This window comes from Lissotriton helveticus, chromosome 1_1 (assembly GCF_964261635.1).
Source record: "Lissotriton helveticus chromosome 1_1, aLisHel1.1, whole genome shotgun sequence".
Lineage (NCBI taxonomy): Eukaryota > Metazoa > Chordata > Amphibia > Caudata > Salamandridae > Lissotriton > Lissotriton helveticus.
Window position 1 is genome coordinate 629,881,388 of NC_136057.1, and position 22,401 is coordinate 629,903,788.

Here is a 22,401-nt window from a genome sequence, read left to right on the forward strand (position 1 = left end):
GTCCACGGGTACAAAGAAGGTGAGACCTGTGTCTAGGAGTGCAGTGGAGTACAGGCTTCATAAAGCCTAGTCCACTGCACTCTTAGACACAGGCCTCACCACCTACGCTCTCCAGAAAAGGCCTCTCTCCCACTACAGTCTTGAACACAGGCCTCACCTCCTCTGTCCCTCTGGACATTCCTCACCTCATCTGCATAATCTACTTCCTAATCTCAGGTAACACAGGTCACATTATTGTGAAAGGATGAAATATATGTATTTAATCATGCAGACACTATTTATTCCTTCTCAAAAATCTAAAACTCATTGATTTGCACCAAAATCGTTTTTTAAATAACATTTTAGACACACACTGCGGGTCCTATGTACAAGCATTCAGTGTCCATGAGTACAGTGGAGAGGACTGACCTCCTCTGACCCTTGGACAAGCCTTACCTCATCTGTGTCCTCTGGACAGGCCTCAATGTATTGAGTATAAATGATGGTAACTGGGTGCAGATGAGGTGACGCATGTCCAAGGGTGTAAATAAGCTGAGGCCTGTCTAAGGATACAGATTAGTTGAATTCTATTCAGGGTTGCAGATAAGGTGAGGATTGTCTAGGGGTCCAGGAGAGGTGAGGTCTGTATTGAAGAGAGGTCTGTCCACAGGTACAAAGAAGGTGAGACCTGTGTTTAAGAGTGCAGTGGGGGATAGGCTTCATAAAGACTAGTCCACTGCACTCTTAAACACAGGCCTCACCACCTATACTCCCCAGGAAAGGTCTCTCTCCCACTACAGTCTTGAACACAGACCTCACCTCCTCTGTCCCTCTGGACATGCCTCACCCCAACTGCACAATCTACTTCCTAATCTGAGGTAACACAGGTGACATTATTGTGAAAGGTTGAAATATATTTATTTAATCATGCAGACACTATTTATTCCTTCTCAAAAATCTAAAAGTCATTCATTTCCCCCAAAATCGTTTTTGACATCACATTTAAGAAACACAGCACAGCACCTATGTACAAGCATTCCATGTCACTACTAAAACTTCACAATTTTACAAAATACATTTCCTCTATGCAACGAAACTCAATGTGCTTCCTACACTGAGTTAACACAGGTAACATCATTCTGAAAAGGTCAAATTTATTTCTTTCAGCATGAAAACACTATTTATTCCATCTCAAAAATGTAAAAGCCATTCATTTTCCCCAAAATCGTTTTTGACTTCACATTTAAGAAACACAGCACAGGTCCTATGTACAAGCATTCCATGTCATTACTGAAACCTCACTATTTTACAAAATACAATTCCTCTATGCAAACAAACTCAATGTGCTTCCTACACTGAGTTAACACAGGTAACATCATTGTAAAGAGTCAAATTGACGCCTGTGTCTAAGAGTGCAGTCGGGGATAGGCTTCATGAAGCCTTGTCCACTGCACTCTTAGACACAAGCCTCACCACCTATGCTCCCCAGGAAAGCCCTCTCTCCCACTACAGTCTTGAACAAAGGCCTCACCTCCTCTGTACCTCTGGACATGCCTCACCTCATCTGCACAATCTACTTCCTAATCTGAGGTAACACAGGTGACATCATTGTGAAAGGGGCAAATGTATTTCTTTAAGCATGCAGTCACTCTTTATTCCTTCTCAAAAATGTAAAAGCCATTCATTTTCCCCAAAATCGTTTTTCACATCACATTTAAGAAACACAGCACAGGTCTTATGTACAAGCATTCCATGTCACTACTGAAACTTCACAATTTTATAAAATACAATTCCTCTATGCAAAGAAACTCAATGTGCTTCCTACACTGAGTTAACACACGTAACATCATTGTGAAAAGGTCAAATGTATTTCTTTAAGCATGCAGAGACTATTTATTCCTACTCAAAAATGTAAAAGCCATTCATTTTCCCCAAAATCGTTTTTGACATCTAATTTAAGAAACACAGCATAGGTCCTATGTACAAGCATTCAATTTCACTACTGAAATTCAACCATTATCAAAAAAAATGACACAATCCAACAGCAAAGAAACTCAATGTGTTTCCTACTCTGAGTTAACACAGGTAACATCATTGTGAAAGGGTCAAATTTTTTTCTTTAAGCATGCAGACACTCTTTATTGCTTCTCAAAAATGCAAAAGCCATTCATTTTCCCCAAAATCGTTTTTGACATCACATTTAAGAAACACAGCACAGGTCCTATGTACAAGCATTCCATGTCACTACTGAAACTTCACAATTTTACAAAATACAATTCCTCTATGCAAAGAAACTCAATGTGCTTCCTACACTGAGTTAACACAGGTAACATCATTGTGAAAGGGTCAAATTTTTTTCTTTAAGCATGCAGACACTCTTTATTGCTTCTCAAAAATGTAAAAGCCATTCGTTTTCCCCAAAATCGTTTTTGACATCACATATATTAAACACAGCACAGGTCCTATGTACAAGCATTCCATGTCACTACTGAAACTTCACAATTTTACAAAATACAATTCCTCTATGCAGTAAAAACTTTTTACCAAGCATTATCAAAAAGCATGACACAAAGCAACATTAAAAAACTACAATTTGCTTCCAAATCTTATCCATAGAGTATACAAGTCTCTATGTATATTAAATGAATCATTACTCACCTTTACAAATGCTTTAGGAGATTGAGAACAGTGTCAGACACACACACCAATATTTCTTTAGCAGAGCAAAAGGTAAGTACTCCAGGCACTGCAACCATGAATGGCACAGAGAACCTCTAATTCTACACACATATTGCACATGGTAACCAATCAAAACTCTTCCCTCTCTATTTTCAAACCAACACCCTTCCCCCCCTCAGCCTTTTCTACCTGTTACCATAGCAACTCCCTCCTCACTGAGCTCTCAGGGTTAAAAGTTTATTCTACAATGTTGCAAATGAACTAAGCAAGGATGTTTGACCTCTCAATACACCAGCTTATCCGCTGCAATCTTTCTTTAAATGACTTTTTCTTAACCATTCAAATTGCTTCTTTCACAGAACAGAACCATGCACCCTAACTTCCAGTTTTCAACTATCTGAATCCACCAATCATTGCTTGTGATTGAAGAGCACTGATACTCCACAGTTTTTTTTTTTGCAAACTCATACTGTTCCAACTGCCCCTTCATTCCCACACTTCATCTGACTGCACCAGAACCTCCTCTTACCATGTATTCTGTCTGGATTATTGGACATAGCTACATCCACTGGGCTCAAAGGTATGCAGCTACCAGAAATTTTCACAACCTTGACTTACCAAATGTAGACATAAAATGGATTGGCCAAAGAGGATTGAGATGTCATCAATTGATACCATTGGTGAAAACCTTTTTGCATCTGCCACACCCTAACCTCATAATTCTGCACTGTGGTGGAAATGACTTAGGCACTTTGACTGGGGTAGGTCTGGAAATGCTTTTAAAGGACACCTTTGAGCAATTGATGGCACTTTTTCCTCAAACTGCCTTGGTATATTCCAATATATGCCTAAGACAGAAATGGAAGTGGTCCAACCAATTTTGTCCACAATTTGAGAAAGCACGGAAACATGTGAATACATCTGTTTCTGCTTACATGAGAGACTATGGAATGGGTTCAATATACAACAACAACTTGCGTTACAACATGCAAGATATCTACAGAGGAGATGGTGTGCACTTCTCAGATGAGGGGAATAGAATATTCCTCCTGAATATAAGACTGTGCATTGGAACCTACTTGTAGGTACCTAAATGAGCCACAGAACCCAAAAGCTCTTTTCCGAGCTACCCTACCTCTGATCACTCAAAATGATTATTTTACTCTAACTTTTTTCACTGTTTTTCACCAAAGTACGCTCCCCGGTACGCTTCCCGGTGCGTGTACCGGGCGATCCCCCCGCGAAAATTTAAAAACAAATTGGGTTTTTTGGGCCTATATGGGCCTCCTAAGCCCCCCTCAGAAAACCTAGGGGGTCAGGGAGTGTCGACCGTGCCCCCTTTTACCCATTCCCAACGTTGTTTGTCCTCCATCTTGTGTCTCAAATCTACCGAAACACAAGATGGAGGACTCCAGTAGCGCTGCCGGTACGAGCACCGGGGCGCGCACCGGGAAGCGCTCCCAAAAAATGTTAAGAGTTAATTTACATAAAAACCACTGGAGACACTTTCACCAAATATAGAATAGGCCCTACTACATACCAATCCCTACCATTTTCCCAAATTTAGTGGAATTCCATTGAGCCATTTCAGCTGTAGCATTGTCTAAATATCCTGAGGTAAATTACATGACAAAAACACATCTGAAGTGTTAGAATTTACAACCAATTAAAATGTTACCTTCATTTTCTACTTTTTTTTCCTGAGATTTGATTGGTTATGTACATGAATATAAATGAAAAATGAGAGGGAAACACGGCCATTTTGACTACAACTACCTGAGGTACATCTTGAAAGGATTTTCGCATTTTGTCTTCTTCACCTCTCTGTAAAGTAAGTTGATCATTTGTAAGGGGCACTTTAAGTTAATTTGTAAAAACGTTTTCTGATAGTTATTTACTGTCCCTCTGCTATAGTTATAGATAGAGATAGGCTCCTCTGTTATATTTATGGATTGACTTAGGCTTCTCTGCTATAATTATGAATTTACTTACGCTTCTTCACAGGCACTTTTTTATATTTCTACTTCCTGCCTGTTACCATACACTGCCCAAAGTTAACTTCACTGTTAAAAAATCAGAACTACCTGTCTGAACTTAAACCCAACAGTGCCCTAACTCTACTGATATAGTTATTTTTTATGCAATTTACAGCAAAAAAATGGAAGGGGAGCAAGAAAACATCAATCTTTCCTTCAAGATTACATATGAGGAGATTCTTAATGAAGATTTTGTTGAAGAAGATTTTATGGATCAGTCTTTGGATCAACAATTTATTGAATGTTTACAAGATATAGAAACATGCATTTTTGAGGAGATTCCAGATGATCTAATGCTGGAGGTTTTATTGAACTATGAAAATTCTAACCAATAAATTTTTATTTAATAATTAAAAATTGTTTGAGACATTATTCATTTTTATATCTAATTCATGAAGTACTACCAAAATGATTATGTTTATATTATAGTATAAAGTGAAACTTACAGTATACTGTGCAATTATAAAACATCATAAGGGAGCAGGGTAGACTACCCATGATCCCCTAGGTCTTCTCAGGGAGTACTTAAAGGATTTATATTTATATTATAGTATAAAGTGAAACAGTATACTGTGCAATTTTAAATCATCATAACGGAGCAGGGTAGACTACCCATGATCCCCTAGGTCTTCTCAGGGAGTACTTAAAGGATCTGTTTCTGCTTTCCTGACAGACTATGGTATGGATTCCATATACCACAATAACTTCTGTAACAACATGCAAGATATCTACAGAAAAAAAGGTGTACATTGAATTTAAGACTCTGCATTGGTACCTACATGTTGGTACTTAAATCACCCACACAACACAACACAACAACTCTATTCAGAGCTACCCTACCTCTAAGCACTTTAAATTATTATTTTACTGTTTCACTGAGTTTTCCCCATGTGTGGGGGGGGAGGTGTGGGGAGGGATGGTGGGGTGTGTCTGTGAGGTGTGTGTGTGTGTGTCTGGGGGTGTGAGGTGTGTGTAGGTGTGTGGGGTATGTGGGTGTGGGTGGGGGTGTGGGGGTGTAAGGTGTGTGTGTGGGTGTGTGGGGTGTTTGAGTGTAGGTGGAGGTGTGGGTGTGTGTGGGAAGTGTGTGGGTGTGGGGGGTATGTGTGTAGAATGTGTGTATATGTGTGGGATGTGTGGGTGTGTCTGTGAGGTGTGTGTGTGTGTGGGGGGGAGGGAGGTGTGTGTGTGGGATGTGTGGGGTGTGTCTGTGAGGTATCTGTGTGTGTGTGTGTGTGTGTGTGCGCGTGTGTGTGTGTGTGTGTGTTGGAGGGGGTGAGGTGTGGGTGTGGATGTGTAAGGTGTCGGTGTGGGGGTGTGTGGTGTTTGGGTGGAGGTGGAGGTGTGCGTGTGTGAGGAGTGTGTGGCTGTGGGGGTGTGGGTGTGTATGGGACGTACTTGTAGGTACCTAAAACAGCCACAGAACCCAAAAGCTCTTTTCAGAGCTACCCTACCTCTAATCACTCAAAATGATTTTTTTACACTACTATTTTCACTATTTTTCCCCAAAGTACGCTCCCTGGTATGCTCCCCGGTGCGCATACCGGGCGCTCCCCCCGCGAAAATCGAAAAAAAATGAGAACATTTTTTTTCACCCGCAGGACCCTTTTATGGCCCCCACATCAAACCTAGGGGGTCAGGGGGGGTCTAACCTGCCCCCTTTTAGTTATTTCCCCCTTTGTTTTTGCCACCTCTTGTGTCTCGATCCTACCGAGACACAAGATGGCGGCCGCTCCGGACTGTTTGGATTGTTTACAGACACCCGAGAGCCAATCAGCTTTCCGTGCGCAAGTCGCGTGGCGTGCCCGGAGCGCTCCCCGGTGCGCGTACTGGGGCGCGGCTATAGATATATATATTTTTTTGAACCTAAATTACTCAAAATCCACTGGAGCACATATCTTGAGACATAGCAAAGGCACATCGGGCTACCAGTCCCTACAATTTTGCCAAGTTTGGTGAAAATCCATTCAGCCGTTCGAGCTAAAAGTGAGTCCGACCGCCCTATGGAAAGTAACATGGGGAAAACACGTTTTGGGACCCCCCCTTTTATCTCGGCCCCCGCTTGACGGATCCCCCCAAACTTTCAGGGAAGGACCGGAGCGCCGCGAGGCAACGTTGAGGAAAATTTCAGGCAGATTCCTCAACCGGCGCCAAAGTTATTCCCAATAGAATGTTGCGATTTCCCTATGGAAAACAATCCTAACTATAACTACCTACTGGCGACCGCCAGTAGGTTTTATATATATATATATATATATATATATTCTTCACAAACGGTGGGAGGAGGTGTTCCTGATATATATATATATATATATATATATATATATATATATTTATATATATATATAATATTTATTTATTTATATAATATATAAACAACATATTTTGTTAGCATTTAGAAGCCATATTTGACCCATTGGGCCCATTCAGCATAAGCATATTGATGATGTACATATATATGGCGTACATTAAATAACCGGTACATCATCAACTAAGCAATAGTAAACAGTAATAACACAATGCATGCGATAATCCCATTATGTTGTCTTGCAGGTTCCCAATCACATCCAATCAACCTCTTGTATTTAATGTGTGATCTATAATCAATGTCTATACCTCAGTTAGGGCGTGTCGTATGTGTCCAGTAGTGAGTGTGAGGGACAGAATACCGATGTAATCTGCCCAGCGCTGCCATATTTCGGTATGTTTTTGTGGGCATCCTTGGGCGATGAATACTGGGCGTTCCAGGCCCATGCAGAAATCAAGACCTTTCTTCCATACACCCATCAGTGAAGGGTTGGTTACTTTCCATAGTCGGGCTATGTCTTTCTTTGCGATGGTGAGGCCCAGAAACAAAAGGTGGCGTTTATATTTGTTACCCCCTATTTCATCAGCAATATGTAGGAGTGTAGTGTTGTTCCTATATTCCCAATAAGCTCTGCGCATTGGAATAATATATCCTATAGATGTGAGGTAGGACTTATGTTCTACTAGGTCTCTATCGAATATATTAAACTTAATTGTGAGTGCCAGCTAGCTCAGAGGTCACTAGAAACTTTCTTGAATAAACAAGAAGGGATTAGTTTTTGACAACCGCATAAACATGACAACTTTGCTTCCCCAAGATAAAACGTATCTTCAGAGTCCTGAAAACAATAGATAGATATTTTATTCAGTCATTCGTGCATGCTTCGTTTCACCAGAGGTGCAGAGAAATAGAGAGACGGGCGTTTTCAATAAAAGTATTTATTGAACAGTCTTCTTTCTCATGCAGAAGAAATTAACTGCTACAATCGTAATACTGGCTGTAAAGTATAATGCATACAGCAAGAATAGTATTATAAAATAACACTGTAAAAGCATGGTATGGTTTCTAAGCCATAAAATACATACATAAATAAATAAAGACTAAAAGTACTCAACTGGTGCCTCTAAAATACGCCTACCCCGATGTACCTAACCTAAGTCTAGTACGAGGGAAGAAGTAAGTGAGGTGTAGCATAAGTATAGTATTCCTTTGCCAAGAATCTATCCAAGATTTCTCTTAGGGTCAAATCAGCTCCGTACCATGGTTTTAGAATGAAGGAGGTCTGGTATCTCTTTGTCTCCGGACTCTATTTCCCAACACACCGCAAGGGGAGCTTGGAAACACTGGAGCTGGATTTCTCGGCAAGAGAAAAGACAGCGTTTCTCTCAGTGCGTCTGCTGGAGGGTAGGCTTCCTTCGGCACTTGCTGTAGCAAGATGCGTCGGGCAAATAGATAGTCGAACTGCTCCAAATCACCGTGTGTTTGCTATGGCAAGTGTGGGAATATTTATACCTTGAAGGTGCCGAGTTTGACGTACATTTGGACATAATAACGTCATCAAAACTCCATGAGTTCATGGACAAATCAATATTCAAGCAAGGGGAAGTCCCTAACTGCTGAAGCCGAGTTTTCCAAGAAATCGTTGTGGCTTTTCGGAACTAGTGGAAGTAGCCATGCCGTATTTGGACTGGATTGGTTATGTCTACATATGGTTGTGAATTCAATGCCTATATAAGGACAAGGTGATTTATACCTATATAAGGGCATGAATCGGGAAAATTACACTAGGGTCCTAAAATGCTATGCAACACCCACTCCACTTTATTATGTTTGACATTACTAAATTCAAGCACTAAAACATATTTAAAGCATATGTTTACAATCCCATCCAAAAATACATAAAGATGCATTTGAAATGGTTGCACACGAAAATGAGCATTTGCACTGTACGCATTTGAAAGCAATGAGTCCAATTTAAGTATGAAGTATGATATTGGCAATGCTTACTGAATGAATCATAAAAATGACATTTATGAAATGGCTCTTAAATACAGAAGAAAAAAGGTTGAGACCATCCCATAGCATAATATGTAAACTGTTTTGGTTTCTGGATAAGGTCAATATTGTTTCTAGGAAGTATTCAAAGAATTCTTGTTCTCTAAGAATAGTTCTACTTAAAGCAGATTACTTTTTGCCAAAGTTCAATTTTGGAAAAAAGTCCAATCAAATCGTAGAAAAATACAGTTTCAAAGTTTGAAGTTTTTGTTTTGAAAAATGAAGGTCGAATCCAAAGTTGATAGAACGCTGTGTGCTTATCTCAAAAGTTAATCTCGGTGTCAGGAGAAAACATTAAGGGCCAGATGTAGGTAGCCAAATACCGGTCGGAAACGGCCGAATTCGGCCGTTACCGACCGGTATTTGGAGATCGGCATGTAGGTGACAGAAAATAGGCCGAATCGGTAAATTTCCCGATTCGGTAAAGTTACCGATCGGTAAAGTTACCGATCGGTAAAGTTACCGATCGGTAAAGTTACCGATCGGCAAAGTTACCGATCGGTAACTTTACCGATCGGTAAAATACCGATTCGGTAATTAAGAATAGGTAAAATTGAAGTTTGAGATGTAGGGAGGCTCTGAAATACCGATTATGGGCCCAAATCGGTATTTAAGAGTCGGTATTTACCATGGATTCAAATCAGGTGTTAACCAGGTACAGCCTATAAAAAAGGACCCAAAATGCAATTCTGTTTGCAAAATGGCGGCATTCTATGTAATTGCAAGACGGCTACGGCTACAGGAGGAAGGAGAGAGGGAATGGCTGAGACAGGAGCAGGTCTACAGGCAGAGGGTGACCCTGTTCATGCTCACAGAGGAAGAGATTGTGCAAAGGTACAGGTTGGCTCCAGACACCATCATGGAACTCATCAGGGACCTCAAACCTCTGTTGGAGCACCCCACCCCAAGGGCACATGCAATACCAGCACATGTACAGGTGCTGTGCAGCATCCACCTGCTGGCGTCAGGGAGCTACCAGAGCGTGGTTGCTGTGGTGGGAGGGGTGACCCAGAGCAGCCTCTCAAGGTTTTTTCACAGATTCCTAGACGCCATGTTGCACAGGATGGACCATTACATTTCTTTTCCATCCACCCATGCAGAACTGGTTCAAACCAAATCGGACTTCTACCAGATGGCAGGATTTCCCCATATCATCGGATGCATTGATGGCACACACATCCCCATTTGTCCCCCTGCTGCCACAGAATACATTTACCGCAATAGGAAATCAACCCACACCATCAACGTGCAGGTGATTTGCAATGCTAAGCACTACATCACAGACCTTGTAGCAAAATTCCCGGGAAGTACCCATGATTCATATATATTTCAGAACAGTGGCATCTATGAACGGCTGACTGCAGGGGAATTTGGTGAAGGCTACCTCCTAGGTAAGACACAGTGTGCAACACATATTAGACCTATTGCAATTAGCAGTACATGTATGCATGTGAGTAAATTATTCCCTTTTCTTTCCAGGAGACAGTGCATATGCCCTTCGCTCATTCATACTAACCCCCTACCTCAACCCCTCAACACCCAGCCAAAGGAGGTACAACCGGGCACACAAGCGCACACGCAATGTTGTTGAGAGAACATTTGGAATTTGGAAGAGCAGGTTTAGATGCCTGCACAAGAGTGGAGGTGCAAGGCAGTATACCCCCATCACATGCTGTAAGATCATTGCTGCCTGTGCCATGTTGCACAATCTGGCTGTTAAGAAGGGGACTGAGGTGGAGTTAAGTGACTATGAGGATCACGACGACGACAATGCTGTGCCTGAAAGACATCCTGCAGGAGTGTCAACACCAAGTGATGGCAGATACAGACGTGAGGAGATTACACGCAACTATTTCTGAGTAAGTGAAGACACTGAGCTATAGTCAAAGCACAAGCTTCTGTTTATTTAGGTCCCATAAACAGATGGTAAAGAAAAAAAGAGCAACAGTAAGCATTTTACATCAATGCTCACAGTGAGCAAACACACTCAGACAGGTCTTGAACCCACCCACCATAGTTGCATATTGTCACTAGGCTTGTTTAAATGGCACAAATGTGCAAATGTAACTTTAACAACTAAATAAACAAATGTCCACAGGCAGTAGGCCATAGTAAAAAATGTTCATTTTCGGCCACGCTTTGCACTGCCAGGTGTTTGTGGCTCAGCCTGTACACTGGGCGTTTGGCCTGTAGCCTCACCCTGTCGCCTGCTGCTCCTCCTTGGCTCAACACCATGTGGGCTAGCTGTGCTGCTCCTACTGGTGCTAGGTTCACTGTCCGGCACGTCAAGAGCAGAACTTTGTGCACTTTGTGCATTGAGTAGGGCCTCCAGCGCACCAGTCATTCCAGCTATGCCCCTTGTTAACTGGTTGGTATTATTAGTCAGGACTTCCTGGCTATTGATGCTACGCCTGCATAGCAGGGATGTGGCTGTTGCCAGGCGGTGTAAGGATTTCTCTGCCCTCTGTGCTCGCTGCTTGTCCCTGCGCCTTGCAGCAATTTCAGAGTCAAGTTTAGTGCACAGTTGCTGTATGCCTGTTGCCATGCACTTGTTCACCTCCACAAGCTCTTGTATGCCCTTGCCAATGTCCTGAATGTTAATGTTCATGTTTCTCATTTGTCTCTGACAGGCCATGATGCCCTTGCCCTGCATCCTCTGTATCCTGACCATCGATCCCTCCAGGCCTTGGAAGACACTGGACCCCTCCCCACGTGCACCTGCACCCCTTACTTGGACTGTGCGCCTTCTAGTGGTAGGTGGTACAGGCTCTGTGCCGGGCTGCAGTGTGGCAGTGATGTCAGCCTCAGACAAGTCATGTGACTCTACACCCACCATTTCCTCAGCACCTATCTCCATTTGCAGCAGTGGGGAAACAACATGCCTCCTGCTAGGGTGTGCAACAGGTGTTACCAATTCAAGGGATGCAGGCATTTCTGGTGATGACACCAATAGTGGTGACTGTGAGGGAATTGGGGATCCATGCATTTCCTCACTGATGTCTGTTGCTTGGGAGGGTGGCTGCCCACTCGGAACCCCTGTGTCCTGGGATGCACTGGGCCCTGGATCCTGACTGTCATCCCTCTGGGGTGCCGTGCCTTCTGCCTCCTCGGACTGCCTTCTGGATGTGTGACCTGTGGACATATGGGCACATATCAGCTAGGTGCTAATGTGTCACAGCCACTACAATTAAACATATCAATTTGCACTTTGAACATGCTGCTTGCCCTTCATTTTGTCTGCAAACATTTAAATTACTTGTTGGTTACAGTGCTATGTCACATGTTCTGTCAAAGACTGACTACATGTACCATGATGCATTGCTACAGTTTTGCACACACACCATGGGACTGGGGTAACTGAGCTGCAAGGGGTGAGGGATGGATGGGGGTGGGAGGGGGATTGCTGTGCATGCATCTTACCTTTTGTTTTTGCAGATTTAGCCGAGCTGTCCACTTCTCCCAGTCCATGGACACTTTCAGACTCCAGGGTTGTGGCTACCAGCTCCTCAAGCTCGGTGAGTGGGGGTGCTGTGTTCTTTCCTCCACCTGTTTTCTGTGACTGTTTGTGGCGATCAGCCAATTTTTTCTTTGTGAGGCTCCTTAGGTCATAGAACCTCTTCTTTAAGTCTTCTGTCACTCTGGTGGTCACTCCCACAGCATTCACTTTATCTAGGATGTCCAGCCATATTTTCCTTTTTGTGGATTCTGCCACAGTGAGGGACAGTTTACCAAAAAGTCTGTGGTGTACCTTGACCACCTCCTCAACAAGCACCTGTAATTCAGTACCACTGAACTTAAGTTTCCTTTTCCTTTCTGCCTGCTCACTTTCCCTGCTGCTTTCCATTTTGAAGTGTTCTCAATTCACAAGCTCTGCCTGCTGCTGCTGCTGCTCCCAGTCTCTCTGCTCCAACTGCCTTTCCAGAACCTTCTAATTAGTTGCAACTGCCTGTGTGCACACTTCCTGCCAGGAAGGGGGAGGGTGGTTGCAGCTGATTGGCTGTTGTGTTGAGTTTCACTTTTGGTTGCTGGCCGACGCGGGAAATACCGATCGGTATTTACCGATCGGTATTTACCGATCGGTATTTCCAATGCTTTCCTATGGGACTTTTGCCCCATAGGAATGCATTGGCCATACCGATCGGTAAATACCGATCGGTAATTACCGATTCAAAATTTACCGATTCTTATTTACCGATTCTTACCGAATCGGTAATTGGAACATCTGGATGTTCCTACATACCCCCCCTTCTTATTTACCGATTCTTATTTACCGAATCGGTAAAATTCGGTAATTAAGGATCGGTAAATAAGTTTTACCTACATCTGGCCCTAAATCTTCTAAGCTGGCAAAGAAATCATCTACCACAGTAGGTGAAAGTTGAACCACTTCATTAAGTAGATCAATCGTACACAAATGAGAAGCATCGCCGTCAGCGTCAGTCGCATTATCAATGTTCGCAGTAGATGGTACCTGTGTGCCTGTTGGTCCACGTATCTCACCCTCAGCTGGAATAGCTGGTGAGACCTCAATGAATGCCGTCATCAGGATTGGTAGCCGCTGGGGACAACACAATGCATGAGTCGATACCGAACCAAGAGTCAACATCCGTTGGCAGTGCTGATGGAAGTGTCAGACAAATATCCAACACGCATTCCTTTCCACAAAGCAGGCATCGTAGAACAGGTAAGATGCAATCTTGCCAGATTGGTCTGAACGATAGGAACCACGTGGTATTCAGATCTCTCAAACGAGCCAAGCCAAGAATCTGTGTTATACGCTCACGGTACTGCATTGCCAGAAGAGTGTTCTCCATGGTAATCTGGGTATCGCTGGTGACTGGACTTGCCATATCGGAGCAGAAGGAAAAAAAATAGTATCCCTGGTACGAGTCCCAAAATGAGAGGCAGGCCGCCGAACACAGAGTGCATGAAGTTAGTTTGGAAAAATGCCTAGGACTGCTTCAAAGGGTGCTAAAAGTCCCGACAAAATCGTCTTATATACATGTACAATACCACTGGTATCAGACATGTTTAAGATACGACCTAACATTTCTACGAAATGTATGGGGCAGTTTGTTGATGATAGGGCATGTATCTCCGCAGAGGACCTTGCAACTTGCAGATCATACGTCTCTCTGGACGAGGTCAATGCCACAGTTTTTTGTAAAAGAATGGCTTTCATTCTGCTTAAAGTATCAATTTGTATAGAAGAGATGTTCAGTGAAGGCCATAGTGGCGACTACCCGTCTGTCTTAGTTATAGGAAACAATACTCGGACAAGACAGAAGTCCTCATCCTCGGACTGTCCCCCTCCACCTGGGATGACTCCTGGTGGCCCCCTGCCCTGGGCAACGCACCCAAGCCAACGGACCACGCACGCAACCTGGGCTTCATCCTGGACTCCTCCCTCTCGATGACCAGACAAGTCAACGCCGTGTCATCATCATGTTTGAACATCCTACGCATGCTCCGAAAGATCTTCCGATGGATCCCCACCGAAACCAGGAATACGGTCACCCAGGCACTCGTCACCAGCCGACTGGACTACGGAAACACCCTCTACACCGGAACCACAGCCAAACTTCAGAAAAGACTCCAACGCATCCAGAACGCCTCCGCACGACTCATCCTTGACATCCCCCAACACAGCCACATCTCCGGACACCTGAGAGACCTGCACTGGCTCCCCGTCAGCAAGAGAATCACGTTCCGACTCCTCACCTACGCACACAAGGCCCTCCACGACCTGGGCCCCAGATACCTCAACAACCGCCTGACCTTCTACACTCCCATCCACCAGCTACGATCTACCAGCCACGCCCTTGCCGCCATTCCACGCATCCGAAAAACCACCATGGGAGGAAGATCCTTCTCCTACCTGGCAGCCAAGACTTGGAACTCCCTCCCAATCCACCTCCGTCTGACCCAGGACCACCTCTCCTTCAGGAAGCAACTCAAGACCTGGCTGTTCGAGCAGTAGCGGAACCCCCCCCCAAGCGCCTTGAGACCCTCCGGGTGAGTAGCGCGCTATACAAATTGATTGATTGATTGATTGATTACTTGCATACAGCAAGTGACTCAGGCTGACGCACTAATGAGATAGGCTATTCCTGTCATCATTCCACAACAGCTGTGATCATTCAACATTATGTAGCTCCCATTGGACAGCTGCCTAAAAATTGGATCTATCACTGCTGCCGGGAATCCTGCAGGTGGCAGGATAAGTTGGTCGGAGAACCATTGCAGGCTCCATGTAAATTAATACCCTGACATAAAAGTGTACCGCTCAGTGTGCTTTTGCAATTTTTACCACTAAGAAATACCTCCTTTTCCCTCTCCAACATTTGTGTGTGTATGGTAAATCCCAGGTCGACTTTATGTATTCTTTACCCAACCTTTTATTCAGGCCTGCTGGTATGTGTTTCAAGCAATACTGAAACTGGAAAATCGTCACTGGTATTGTGATGGTGCCATGTATTATCCATTCCACGGCTGGTTTCTCAGAAACGGTTAATAGTAATTGTTCCAGTTTTTCTATGCTCAGCACCGTATAGTCTGCTCCCCTCTGTGCCAAAAACATTTTTTTATCCGTAAGGTTAAATCCAGTAAACAATGACGTGGTGTTGATTAGACGCCAAGGCACATAGCCTGAACGAATGTTTTGTAACGTCCAGCCTAGCAGCATTATAGAACGCAATTGAGACTGTCCTGTTCCACTATGTCCATGGCAGAAGATAGTTTAGGAAAATAAAGCACAGAGTTCCCCAGAAAGACTGAGAAGGAAGAGTGTGTATGTGTATAGGGAAAGACAAGAGGGGAAGGAAAAGGGGATTTCCCTCTTGGGAACTAGAACCCTCACACACCCAGCAAGCTAGGTGTCATGCTTCATCATATGGGTCCTGCTCCTCGTCAGACTGGCACTGCAATGTCTGACGGGCACCCGCGAAGGGGCTCTTTAGCGGAGATCTTTTGTTCCAGCCATATGGTGCATGTGTGTGAGAGGGCAGAAGAAGTGTGTAGTCGTGAGAAGCTGGTGGTGATTCCACAAGGATTTTTAATAGCGTGGCTGACTCCCTTGGTTAAAAAGGTGGGAGGGGAGATAGAACGCTACGGAAGTAAGTGGCGGAGGTATCTACGACCCTCTAGTTAGGTCGACATGTTTCATGCTAAACTAGCAATTCTTCAGGACCTTGGTGACTAGTACTACACAGTGAACTAAAAAGCTTGTATACAACCTTGACTTGGTTGGTCTGTGATGAGCAGGCCAAATGGTCCTGCTTCAAGTAATGCGACCCTGGGAGTATCCCTAAGGTGCCCCGCAGTCTGCTCCTGTGGGACCTGCACAGAGGAGTCAGGGACCCCTACGGCGTGCGGTCTCAGCCTGCAACACCTACCCCCACGTGGAATCCGTGGCGGATCCGGAGCGACTGAGGATACAATGCTGTCCAAAGAGTAAATTCTGGATGACAGAGTCCTTAACCCATTGTCAACTACAGAGAGAGCTTTCTCTAAATTAATACGATCAATTTCTCGTATTCGTTTTGCAATTTCCATTTGCATGACTTTCCAGGCTTCATTATAAGCAGCATAAATACCGGCGTATATGAAAAGTTTATGATGTGGTTAAATCTCTCAAATCAACGCCGTCTTTAAGTAAAGTTAAGTGTTGTTTTATATCTGGGATTGCGGATTTTTGTAGCCACTCAAGGCACAGTTTTCCTACACTGTAAGTTGTTACTATCCCTGGATGTTGTCTCTGGACATATCTTGGATCTGGCCTAGTTACTGTAACCCCTTGTGTCTTATTCAGGAATCTATCTTGACAATTATTCGTGCCTGTGGGCCAAATTAACCATGTTTTCCAATCAAGATTAGTTCTGTTCTGTTGTAAAATATATTTTACGTCTACCTCCTCATCTGCAGTTCCATTACTATCAGGTGTGGGTTTAGGTATGGACGGTTTGTTTGTCTTTTTTTTTAGCAAGGCCAAGACAAGATGTCTGTTGGACAGTTTTATTTAAGAACATTATTTGTTCTGAGATGATGCAGGCTCTAAATAAGGCTTCTAAGCCTTGCACCTGCCAGTCTTTTGTGCCCCAGACAGTTTTTGCCTCAATGTTGTCTTTCCAAAAGTCAAAACCTAATGTGGACAATTGAGCATAAAAGGCTGCAGAATAAATTTGCTTAGTATTAGTCAACATACTTTTCATTCCTGTCTTATTAACATTTTTAGTGAAATGTTTCTGGATTTGTGACATTAAAACCTGAGAAGTATGGACATTTTTCATTAAATGTTTTTGAGCTACCCTTTGGTGGCGTCAGGTAATGTTCCCATTGATTATCAGTAAAAACATTTCTAGGGTTTGCAGATTTGTGCAAATAATGATGACCATAATGATTAAAACAATATATTTGTTCATAATCTGATGAACCTTCTAAGTATTCATGTTTTGTAAATTTTGCTGACATTTCTAAGTCTGCCATCATGTTATTAACAGTCTCAAAGTCCCAATCATCAGAAAATGTGCTGGGTGAAACAAAATCACTCAAGGAAACCTTAAATTGGTGTGCAATCTTCAACAGCTCTACTGGACCGTAAATGTCATAATCAGTTCTGTCCCATGCTATACCAACAGGTAGAGGAACGGCTGTGATGTTCACTGATGACAGGTCTCTTTGTTCACGATGAGATGATTTGTGTGGCTTCAGGAGCAAGTTGATGTTCTTACTTGCTGTGTCCATTTTACTATATTTTCCATCTATTAGCTTTCCCAAACTTAAAACAAGAAGGAGCCATAGTAGGAGAAAAGGTACACCTAACACAATCCAAAAATCAACCCATGGTGAAACCAGATATGTATTTGCAAGCTGGTGAAAAAGTTCTGTTACTTGTTCCTTGAAAGTTTTATTTGCTGGCGTTGTTTCAGGCTCACTGGGATCCTCAGAAAATTTATGAAATAGCCAGAGGCAGTTCTGTCAATTGTTGTTGGTATTGCATCCGGATTATTTGAAATCACTGGAGCTGCTTGGTCCCTTGACATATTAGTATAGTGAGATGCTACATCATTGTAGACGGGAGTTTCTTGACGAACTGGTATTTGGGTTTCAAGAGGCACAAGTTCCATGGCTTTGTTGCATAGTCCTTCTTTTCTTACTGCAGATTCTTCAAAGGTGATGAGTTTCTCAGTTGGAACCTCTTGGATAATAGCGAGATTTGGTCATCTGCTACACCTTTGGAGTCCACTGGGCCTACTACTTATTATCAGCCACATGGTGTGGTTTTACCAGGTCAATTGATACGAACCGGTTCTCCTTTCTTCCAGCAAGGGGCGGCAGTAACACTGTTCTTGATCCGTGGATTGCTAAGATAGGTACTGAAATTTCTGTAAGAAGGCCCAAATTCCTTCTTGTCCGCTATTTTCTCTCTGACCAGATCCCCAATCTTTGGAATCCAGACAGCTCTTGCAGGGACAGGTGGTTTTTCTTCAGTGATCGTTGGCTTCTGTAATGTGTTGCTTAGACTTCTTGTTTCATTTAAGTCCTGCAAAACAGCCAAACAGTCTTTGAAATCAAAGGGTTTTTGTTCTACCACTGAAGTATGACGATCGAGGTCTTCGACAATCATTTTAGTACCAAAAAGGATTTCATATGGAGTGATTCCACCCAGAGAATTTCTTGGCAGATTGTTAAGACTACGTTGGACACTTATTAGATGTTTCACCCACCCGTCACCCGAGCCTAATACCCTTGCTGTTATAGATTGCTTTATGTCACGTTTTTTTCTTTCCACAATCGAATTTCCCTCAGGATGGAATGGACTTGAGTACCGTAATGCTACGCCCAAGCTGGCTAAGGCCTCCTTGTAAGCTCGAGAGCTAAACGCAGGACCCTGGTCAGAATGTAGCATGCCGCAAATCTTGTATAACAGTTCGGGCGTCAGCCGAGCGCTGAGGCCACATCCAAATGAATCTTGTCCTAATAGTTGTGGGACCGCATTCGTCCATGGTGACGTCTGCGTGTAGAAAGTCTAATGCTGTCTAACAATGGTGTCTGTACTGGGCTGGTTACACTGTAGTCAGGTATCTGGTGACTCTCTATGCTATGATCTCTGTAGCAGACATCAAAATTAATTCCAAATTCGCAAATGTGGGCATTCATCCCTGGCCACCAGTACGTCTCTTTTAATTCTAGTAGAGATTTTGAGATCCCTTGATGTATCAGTCCCTCTCCCATATGTGCTTCTTGTATTAAAGCACCTCTACATTCCCTGTTTGGAATTACCCTATCCCCCACTCCAGGGATTCGAGCAAAAGGAACGGAGTTTGCGTCAATTATGTATGAATATTCGAGTGGATAGTTTAGAGGTAACGCTGCACCGCTGCCTTTGCTTGTGGCATTGACAGCTAGCATTGTTTCGCCATCTATTTCTGTTTTTGAACGAGTGATCGCAGCTACGGGAGCCTTTTGCACAGCTACCTTCGAGGCTTCATCAGCCAATGAATTCCCTGCAACGTGAACACCATCATGCTGATGACTCAGTGTATGGATCGCGTGAGTCTTTTGTAGTTCTTTCTGTAATAAAACTACTTGTTCCCAAAGCAACTTATGCTTGATTGTGCCACCTTTTGCATCTTTGAAACGTTTTGAACCCAGTTCTGCAAGTATTCATTATAAGATTGGATGCAGTAATATGAATCGCACACTATGAGTGTGGGGATTTCGCGAACGGTATTTTCAAGCGCCATCTCGAAAGCTTGAAGTTCAGCTCGCTGAGCTGTACAATCTCCTAGAGATTGAGCTTTTGTGACCATAGGTCGGAATTTACCATCGCACCAGCGACCTTTAACAATCGCACACTCTGCACTAGAAGCTTGTTACCCCCCAATTGCGGGTTGTGCTGATACGTCTGTATAAATTATACATCCGTAATGTTCTAGAGGCAGAATCTCAGCGGGCAGAGGACATTCTTGTTCGTATTGTAGAAATTCTTGAGTTTTCAAGTAGGGGTCAAAAACGTATTCAACGTCTCTTGTAGCAAGAGAATTAACCCATTGTATCCATATCGGATGTAAAGCTTTTGCTTTTGGAATGCTCGCTTTTGTCACTGTCTCTAAGGCAGGTACAGGAGTAACAACCTTTATGCGTTTTCCTGTGTAAGAGCTCTCTCTTTTGCTACTGCAGTTTGAACCGCTGTCAGAATTTTTTCTGTTGAAGTGAATTTCATTTCAGCTTGTGTGTACAAGTGTGATTTATAAGCTATTGGTACCTTTTCACCTTCATTAAAAGTTAGGTACGTGAATCCTTATCTCACTGGGATGATTCAGATTACAAGATTGGGTACGTTTATGCATGTCTGTAAATGGGTTGTTGCTAACATGTCTGTTTGCACTGAACGCAAAATTTCTGTGTGTTTTTGAGTCCAATTAGTAGGTATGAAATCAGGTTTGATTAATTCGTAGAGAGGTTTAACCTTTTCTGCGTAGTTAAGAATGTAAGTTCTTCTGAAATTCTGGAATCCTAGAATTGACTGTAAGTTTTTCAGCGTTTTTGGAGGTTGGAGCAGTGCACATTTTTCTAAAAAGTTTACTGCCAGGCTTTTTCCTTCACTTGGAAGTTTGTATCCTAAGAATAGGACGTTGAGATGGGCAATTCTTGATTTTTTTAAGTTGAATTTGTACCCTTCAGGGACGAGTCCAAGTATTATGGTGTTCACCCTGTTCAAGTGCCTGTCCAAGTCATCATCTGTAAGATAGATGTCATTGACATAAGATAATGCCTCATCATCATACGTTTGCATCATACTGTTACTCTGGCTGAAAATAGCCCTGGACTATTCTTGAATCCCTGGGGGAGACGACAGAAGTGACCCTCTGTCTCCCTAATTGAGAAAGCGGTCAAATACCTGCTTTATGGACCTGATTAAAAAACCAGAGTCAGGCCATTACAGGACGGACAAGTCTGACATCCGCCCGACAGACCAGGCCCGCAGAATTAGATGGAGCAGAGTTGTATCTGGAGACTTTTTTAACAACCTATTAACTAAGGTAGGAACTGAGCTGCACACATGTATGAACGTGCAAGCAGGGAATGAAGAAGTTTTAGAGGCATACTCAAAAATCTGTACCCAGGTCGCAGCCGATCTTAGACGGCCAGGCAAAGCTAAGGACCCTGCAGGGGTGGGCTGGTTTGACCATAACTGTTCATCAGCTGATCAAAAGCTGATGGCGGCCCTGAAACATAAACCAGTGGATAAGGCCCTTGTGGCCTCATCAAGGAAAGCCTATAAAGACGCACTGGAAATCAGAAGACGGGAAATTAGGGATGCGGCCTGGGAAGAATTAACCTCCATAGATGTTCTTAAGAATAGCTCCAAATTTTGGGCAGTTGTAAACAAACCCTTTTTCCATGATCCTTGTAATGACCAACTGGATTGTGGCATTCAGGAACAAGTGTGGTGTTCTCATTTTAAGTCAGTTTATGACGGGGAACACCCAGGGGAGGTGGCTATACCTACCCCTATTGTGGATTCCTATACCTTAGTGGTTACTGAGACAGAGGTGGCAGACACCATCAGGAAGATGACATGTAACAAGGCTCCGGGCCCTGATGGCATCCCAGCCGACCTCTTTAAATCAGACGCCAAGACCTGGTCTAGAGTTGTAACCAATGTTTTTAACAGGGTATGTAAATCAGGTATTCCGGGCACCTGGTCTGAATCCGTCATTATACCCATTTTTAAGAAAGGTAATAGAGGGGAACTTAGCTGTTATCGCCCAATCTCCCTAATTGATTCTGCTGTGAAAGTGCTAGGTCGGGTGGTCTTAGGAATACTTACAGGTTGGCTGGCTGAAACAAATACCCTTTCAGGCCTACAATTTGGGTTTAGGAAAGGACGAGGCACTATAGATCAAAGCCTTAACCTCCAACTATTAATTGGGAAATACACAATCGCCAATAGGGGCACGCTATATTTAGCCTTCATGGACCTTTCCTCGGCTTTTGACCGTGTGAATAGGTCCAAATTATGGGGGTTGCTTCTTAAGCTTGTCGTGGAAAAAAACATTGTGTACTTCCTTGCCGACCTCCATAGGGACCTCTCGGCCACAGTTAGATATGACCGTTTGGGTAATTGTACGGGTAAGATTGGGATCACTAATAGGGTTAGGCAGGGCTGTAATTTGGCCCCCCTACTCTTTACCCTTTACATTAATGATCTAGGCTCTGTTTTAACTGAAGTGTGCAAGGATATACCAAGGGCAGGCAAGCATTTCATCCCGGCATTACTTTATGCGGATGATGCCGCTCTTATAGCACGCACAGCAGTAGGGCTGCAATGTCTTTTAAATT

The 22,401-nt window shown here is 43.4% G+C and overlaps 2 long non-coding RNA genes across 2 annotated transcripts in view; both read left to right on the forward strand.

Annotated features, from left to right (window-relative positions):
• Positions 1–22,401, forward strand: part of LOC144770375 (uncharacterized) — a 110,685-nt gene that overhangs the window by 83,303 nt on the left and 4,981 nt on the right. The window lies entirely within an intron of this gene.
• LOC144770370 (uncharacterized) lies at positions 10,540–12,267 on the forward strand. Its single transcript, XR_013598873.1, has 2 exons — positions 10,540–10,913; positions 11,685–12,267. It is a non-coding gene; the product is annotated as an uncharacterized LOC144770370 (long non-coding RNA).